Source organism: Mercurialis annua, linkage group LG3, assembly GCF_937616625.2.
Source record: "Mercurialis annua linkage group LG3, ddMerAnnu1.2, whole genome shotgun sequence".
In the NCBI taxonomy this organism is placed as follows: Eukaryota; Viridiplantae; Streptophyta; class Magnoliopsida; order Malpighiales; family Euphorbiaceae; genus Mercurialis; species Mercurialis annua.
Window position 1 is genome coordinate 54550603 of NC_065572.1, and position 7429 is coordinate 54558031.

The 7429-nt window shown below is 32.1% G+C and overlaps 1 pseudogene; it reads right to left on the reverse strand.

Moving 5' to 3' along the window:
* Positions 1 to 3311: 3311 nt before the first annotated feature.
* On the reverse strand, positions 3312 to 6755 carry LOC126671774 (translocase of chloroplast 120, chloroplastic-like; annotated as a pseudogene).
* Positions 6756 to 7429: the final 674 nt, after the last annotated feature.

Consider the following 7429-nt stretch of genomic DNA (forward strand, 5'->3'; position numbering starts at 1 on the left):
TTCTAATTCAATTAGATAAATACTTTATTAAAAAGACAGTTTTTCAATATATATATATATATATATATATATATATATATATATATATATATATATATATATATATATATTCCTAAATAAAATATTCATTAAATATATTTTTATATTTAAAAGTTTTATGCGTAGATTATAAAATATATTTTATTTGTTATTAAAAACACGTGTTTATAAAAATTTATAAAAGAAATATTATTTATAAATTAGTTAATCGATTAACCGCAGTTTTTAAAACTTTAAAATCTAAATCATTAACCATAAAATCAAAAATCAAAATTTAAACCTAAATCATTGAACCGATTTACCATATTTATTAATTTGATTTTTCAGTTTTGATTCGATTAATCAATTTGACTCATCCCTAATTTTAACAATCAAAATAACCAAAAACAATTAATACTATAAAATAGATGCATATTTTTTTATGAACAATAAAAAAAATTCAAGTACTCCGGACACGAAATTTAGTTGTCTACATAGAAATAATTAAAATTTCACTAAGTTTAGATATCTCCGTATTCGTGTCGATCTGATTGGAAGTCTGGTGTCAATATCGAGGGTGGAAGTCTGGCTCCGCCATTGATGAAGACTGCCAATAAGGGTAAGAAGTCCAATTAAAACAATATGAAGTTGTTCAGAGCTTTTTACTCGAATATTGATTTGCCTTGCCCCCCTATTATTGAGGAAATGACGTGCTATACCTCATTTTCCATAAAGTTTGCAAAAGTATCTGTCCAAAAGTTGGACTTCCAAGCGTGCTTCTTTTTAAGTTTTTGTTTGCACTTTTACGCTCTTTTGAATTACCGAGAGAATTCTTCTAACCTTCAGATTGTTGACAGGGTGCATGGGTGGCCTTCAAATCTAGTACTTAAATGAGGGTGTGTGGGTCCTATTTCACTTGGTCTCACTACTTTTTAAATTAATAATGGTAATGATTTGCATCATAATATCTAATTCAAAAATTATTATTATTATTATTATTATTATTATTATTATTATTATTATTATTATTATTATTATTATTATTATTATTATTACAGAATAGTAAGGATTAAAGTAACAATAACAAAGACAAAAAAATAACAGGAGGTCGGAAAATTTATATTTTTAAATTTAAACTTAATTTATTTATTTATTTTTCTTATTAAATATATATAATTTTTTATATGGATTATGTCAAATTATGTTTTTTCATATTTAACTTTTATGAACATTTTCTTTTAAAAAAAATTAAATATAACAGTACTTTGGTAATATGTGATTTTTAAATAATAACAGTTATTAACAAACTACTAACGAGCTACCTAAAAGCAACTACTGAGCAACTAAAATACCATTTACAAACTACTTTAATTTTTATTACTTTTATAAAGAAGGAATATAAAAGAGTAGATTGTATAATGTTTTTAAAATAAATAGTCAAAGATAAAGTGTCTTTCCAATGTAATTAAATATTTTTATTCTAATAACAATATACCAAAAACAATTAAAAAAATTAATGATTTAGTTCTTTGTTACTCTATTGTTTTTCATTTTTAAATTGTTAATTTTTGATTTTGAAACATTAATTGGTGGATTTAGAGCAGTTGGAATTTTGAAATAAAAAATGAGAAATTTAAAAAATAAACTAATAATTTTTAACATGTTAGTTTTGAAGAAAAAAAATATAAAATATAAAAATAATTAATTTGTTGTCATTAATGTTTTAAATAGAAGGGGAAAAAGTATATATATGAAGGCTGAACTCTAGAAGCAATTATACATGTTAATTACCATGTCTTTTAAAAAAAAAACTAGAAATGCAAAGAATTTATAAGAAAAGAGGTAAATTTACAACTAATTATTATGTAGAGTATAAATGCAAATATTTGGAAAAATAAGTATTTATACAGAAAGTATTTTTTATTTGGACACTTGTTATCTAACTTTAGACATTTAACTCTAATAATTAAACATTTTTTTTTAATTTAAACGCTTGTCTACTATAGTCAAACTTATCATTTTTACTTTTTTTTTAATTTAAACACTTATCTCTTATATTAATATACTTGTTATTTTAGTTTTAGCTTTTTAATTTAATATTTTAAAATCATTTCATCATATTAATTCTTTTATTTGTTTGATTATTTATTTCTTTATTCATCATTTATTTTGAAATACCTTTCTCATATGAAGACACTATTTTTAAATATAAGAATATTGATAAATAGAAATAATTTGTTAAACGATTGTAATTATGTTCAAACGCCATAAAAATGAATGACCAACTAAAAAAAGCCAAAATGAAAGTAAAATACACCAAATACGAAGAGTAACTAAATAGGAGTTAATGAGCTACTACTGAACCACCAATGATCTACTATGAAACTATCAATAATCAACCAAAGAGCAAATAATGAGCAATCAAAAATCAACCGATATCAACCCAAAATTTATGTTTAAGATATTTTAATACAAGACATCATGAGATTTTTATTTCCTAAAATATAAACAAATTTAAATATATTTTTCTAAAAATATTATTTATTTATTTTAGTTTTGATATAATCAATATTTAGGTTTATAATATTATAATTAATGTTGTTTGTTTAGTGACTACAATATTTATGCATCTTCAATTAAACATGTGTTGCTTCGTTGACATTCTCTAATAGCAATGATGTAAACCAGCAAGCTATAATTCGCGAGTTTAATTTTTTCATAAGCCCTTTTCCTAATTATATGAAAAAAATAATTATTTATAAAATTTAATATATTCTGTTTTAAAATTAAGTAAAATTTGTTATATTAATTTTAAATTTTATTAAAATAAAATTTTGTAAATGAATTTTAAAATGTGTAATTTTTTAAAATTATACCAAAATATTTTTAATATTTCTAATAAAATTTATAATATACAGAAAAAAATATTTTAACATAATAAATATTTTAGTTGCTTTTAATAATTGAAAAGAGAAAGTATTTTTTGGAGGAATTGAATCCACGATTTTAGCAAAATGATGTTTTAATTAAATAAAAATAACTTTAAATAATTTTTTTAATTATTATTTAAAAATTCATAAATATAATTTATAAAATATATAATTTATTTTAAAATAATTAAAAAAAGTCAAACACTTTATAAGATAAATTAATTAAATGTTCTTATTTGGGTTAAAATTAGAAACGGATGACATGGCATGGCATGGTATGAAGTCCACATTAACAGTGTAGCACAACAAAGCAATGGCGTATATTTGTAAAATTGAAACTTAAAAAAGAGTAAAGATGATATCTTTTCATGTGAAGCGTCTAAATGCAAAGTGATGGACAAAAATAGCGTATATGTAAGTAACCCCCCTATTATTCAGATTGCCACGGGCTATTAAGTTAGTGGTTCGTCCTGTGGGGATCTCGGATTGTATATTACAGCTAAGAGCAAGATCACCAAGCCAATCCATTACAGAGAGCCCAAGTGCTGACAGGGTATGACCCATCGGGTAATCCTCGTCTCTTGGTTGGGCCTCTAAACTGCCACCATAAGCTACATAGCCACGACCAGTCATTGCACCACCAGACAAAACCAATCTGAACCGTCTAGTTGCAAACAATTCATCTTCAACTATCAATCCGGCTGATAAGGCATCGCCTAATAGAGTCACTGATAGACCAGCTGTTGCCTTATTCTTCCAAAAATTACAGAACCTTGTCTCAATGTGCAAAGTATAAGCCATGTCCTTCCACCCAGTCTGCATATCAAAACCGCAGGAAGACTCTTCCAAATCATCAATCAGACCATCATCATCTTCGCCGAACTGTTCCTCATGCAGCTTAAGTTGTGGTCTTGACTGGAGATGAGAGCAGAAAAGGTAAACGAGGCACCCTTGATCGAGCTGCAAAAGGATTCCCAGGAGGGCTATCTTGCAACTTCGAAAGCATGTTTGCTTCTGTAAGAATCTTTAATGCAAAAGACAGCAATAATAGATGAGGTTTCCATACCTGACCATTAGGTAAAACTCTCTGCCCTGCCTTATTGGTTCTGCATGTCGAGTGGTTCTCTACTAACGAAACTGGATTCATAAGTCTCATATCACCAGCTGCCTGACGGATTGCTTGTTGAACAACATGAGATCTTTGAGTGACAAACATGTCATAACTTGACGCAGTACCATTTGGACCATCAGGTGGAGCTGATGCGGCATGAGTCAGGACAACAACAGCATTAAACCAAACTGATGGCCCAAATATATCAGTTATGGTGCGCAAGAGGAGCATATCCCCAAAATCCCTGCTTTGCATGTCCAACCTATCAAGATACAAGACAACGTCTGGAGGTGTTCTCTTAATAAAGCACTTGACTGACTAAAGAATCTTTTCATTCTGACGCTGATCAGACCCAGAAGGAAGAAGGCCTGGTGTATCAATGACCCGTACCTTAATCCCTTGAACAGTGCCTACAACATCCTGAACCTTTTTTGTACCCAGTTGGAAAGCATCAGTCCCAAACTTTACTTCATCAAATAATGAATTGATTGTTGCACTTTTACCTACTCCTGTTTTCCCAAGCACCATAATGGTACAAGAAAAATCAAGGGGTTCTTGCCCAGCTGCCTCAAGCTGCTCTGCCATCGCACTTGGACGATCAAAACTGAGAGCACCAACTCGGCCTCCATTTCTCCCTCGCAGTTGCTCAGCTAATCCCAACCTGTACATAACTTGTGCCACAACAACATTATGAGGAGTCTGCCCCAGCCTAAGGGCAAGCCGCAAAAATTTCACTCTGATCGTCTTAAGTTTTTCACATGTCCCGTCATACCCATCAGTCTCAGGCTCATCAATTTGCTGAGAATGCACATTAGACATAGCTCCAATAACACGCTGTTGCTGCTTCTGCTGCGCTGCTCGAGGTACAAGTTCCAGCAGTGGGGCGGCATGCTCAGTATGTACAGCAGCTGAACTAGAAATAAGCTGCTCAGATTCACCTTGATGAATAGAATCCAATAAAACCGACGCTTTCTTGGCATCTCCATTGCTATCTTCAGGCCCTACATCGAAAATTTTAGAATTATCTTGCTGTTTTTTAATCTCGTGCACCGCATTTGCATAATCAATCTTATTGACACCATCACCGCCCACCAAATCATTCACCTCTTCTTCAGAAACTACTCCACCCACCTCCTCATCACTGTCGGCATCACTGGCGGCATCACTGTCGGCATCACTGTCGGCATCACTGTGGGCATCACTGCCGGCATCACTGTCGGCATCACTGCAGGCATCACTGTCGGCATCACTGGCCTCCGATTCCTTAACCATATTCACAATCTCATCCAGCAGTTTTGAACGTGAATCATTAATATTATCAACACTGACTCCTGACTCAACTTCAGCCTCCTCTTCCTTAAATTGCTCTAGTGAATCAAGCACCTTCTGAAACATCGCCACCTTCTCAGCAGTAATTGCACGCTTGCGCTCTCGAAACACAGAGAAAACCTCAACTGCGGCTTGCCGAAATTCAAGAGTTATCATATCCCCCATTCCAATACGAGACATTACATCCTGAGTATTAGAAACAGGTGTAGCAGTAATGTCGCTCTGTAAATCAGACAGAACTTCAATTATGGCTTTCAGACATTCAGTACTTGGTCCATCCTCCTTCAAGTACGTCCTTCCATTACCAGACTTGGTCTCCCAAGTCATTTCAGCTTGAAGAACAGCAATCAAAATCGAAATTGCGACATCCAGATATTCAGTATCTTGCAGACCCTGCTTCAAGTTGTTTCCATCAACAGAGAAAACATCCCGAATACATTTAGGTTCAAAAAAAGGTTGATGATCAAAATCCAGTTCCACATCCTGATTTTCTGCAACAATCGTCAACCCCTTGCTCTTGTGACGCTCAAGCAACCGAATTGTGTCTATCAGACGTTTAGTACATGACACATAGTCCTTCGAGTCCTTCAAGTACTGCAGTCCAGTGTCATAAAAATACCTCCGTAACAAATGAGTATGTAGAACAGCCGTCAAAATATTAATTGCCACTTGCAGACGTTTAGGACTTGGCACACCCACCTTCAAGTCCTCATTTCCATTAACGGAAATAATCTCCCTAGTCAATTCAGCTTCAAGAACAGGTTCTGCACCAGTCTCCAGATATTCACTTTTTAGAGTCTCATATTCTGCATCAATCTTGGGTAGATTCTCATGAAAACCTTCAGTTTTTCCCGTGGTTTTCTGATATTCAGTTCCTGCTTCGAGTTCTTTTGTTGTTTCAAATTCTAAACCAGGCCCATTTTCTGTTTCCATTAAAATCCTCGTGTGCAGCAAAACCCTAAATTAAGAAACAAGAACAAAAAATATTCGATTCAAATCATCAACAGGTACCAAAATCAATCATATAACCAATCAAAACCTAACAACGAAAACCCAGAAACCCTAATTCAGGCAAACCCTAAAAAAGGATCTCTATTCTCGAATTCAATCCATTTAATAAAACGAAAACAACAAAACACAAAAATCAGATTGTTTCTTATAGATAGTTAACTAGAATTTCATGTAAGCATAATATAAAAAAGATATACAAATGTGATAATGAAAACAAATATTAAGGGTTACCTGGGATTTTAATGATTAAGCTTTTGTGAGAGAGAAACAAATATTTTCATTGACGAGAGAGGCGGTTCTCAGTTCTATATCTCCTGGGTAACCTAAATCGAAGGGGATAAGTGTATTAATCGACGGCCGAGAACGAACAGGTCTAATCCAACCATTGAGGTTGGTTGGTTGCTTCAACGTCATCCTCTTCTATGGAATAACTGTTATTTACTCCCTTACTCATTAATTTTAAAAAATAAAAAAATTAACTCCGTTAAACTCTTAAATTTTTTAAGAGGTTCACCTATGCTCCTAACTTTTTAAAAAACAAAATCCTATTCAGAAGTCCTTTACAGGAACGGAAAAAGTGTTGTACCGGGATGAGCCTCGAGATTATGATCGGTCCAAATTGATGGATGAGTTGAAAAGATTGAGCGGACATACGACCTACACCACGACCATTATATTTAAAGCCAAACGCATATTGGAATTTTACCCTTTTTCAAGGGATTATAAGATACCTAAGGTTTCTCATTAATTTTAAAAAGAAAAAAATAAATCATTTATTCCCCTAAACTTTCATTCCAGGATCAACTAACCTCTGAATGTCCAAAGAGGTTTAGTTATGCTCCTAACATTTTAAAAAGCGTTAATGTCATAAAAATTCACCAACTTTACACGTTTTCTCATTTTAATCATGTAGTTTAAATTTTCTCATTTTCATACACGAACTACCACTTTTTCTCAAATTCATGCATGGTGCTGAGGTGTCATGATTCTATTGGTGCAATTCAGTGAGGTGAAGGTCATTATGCACCAA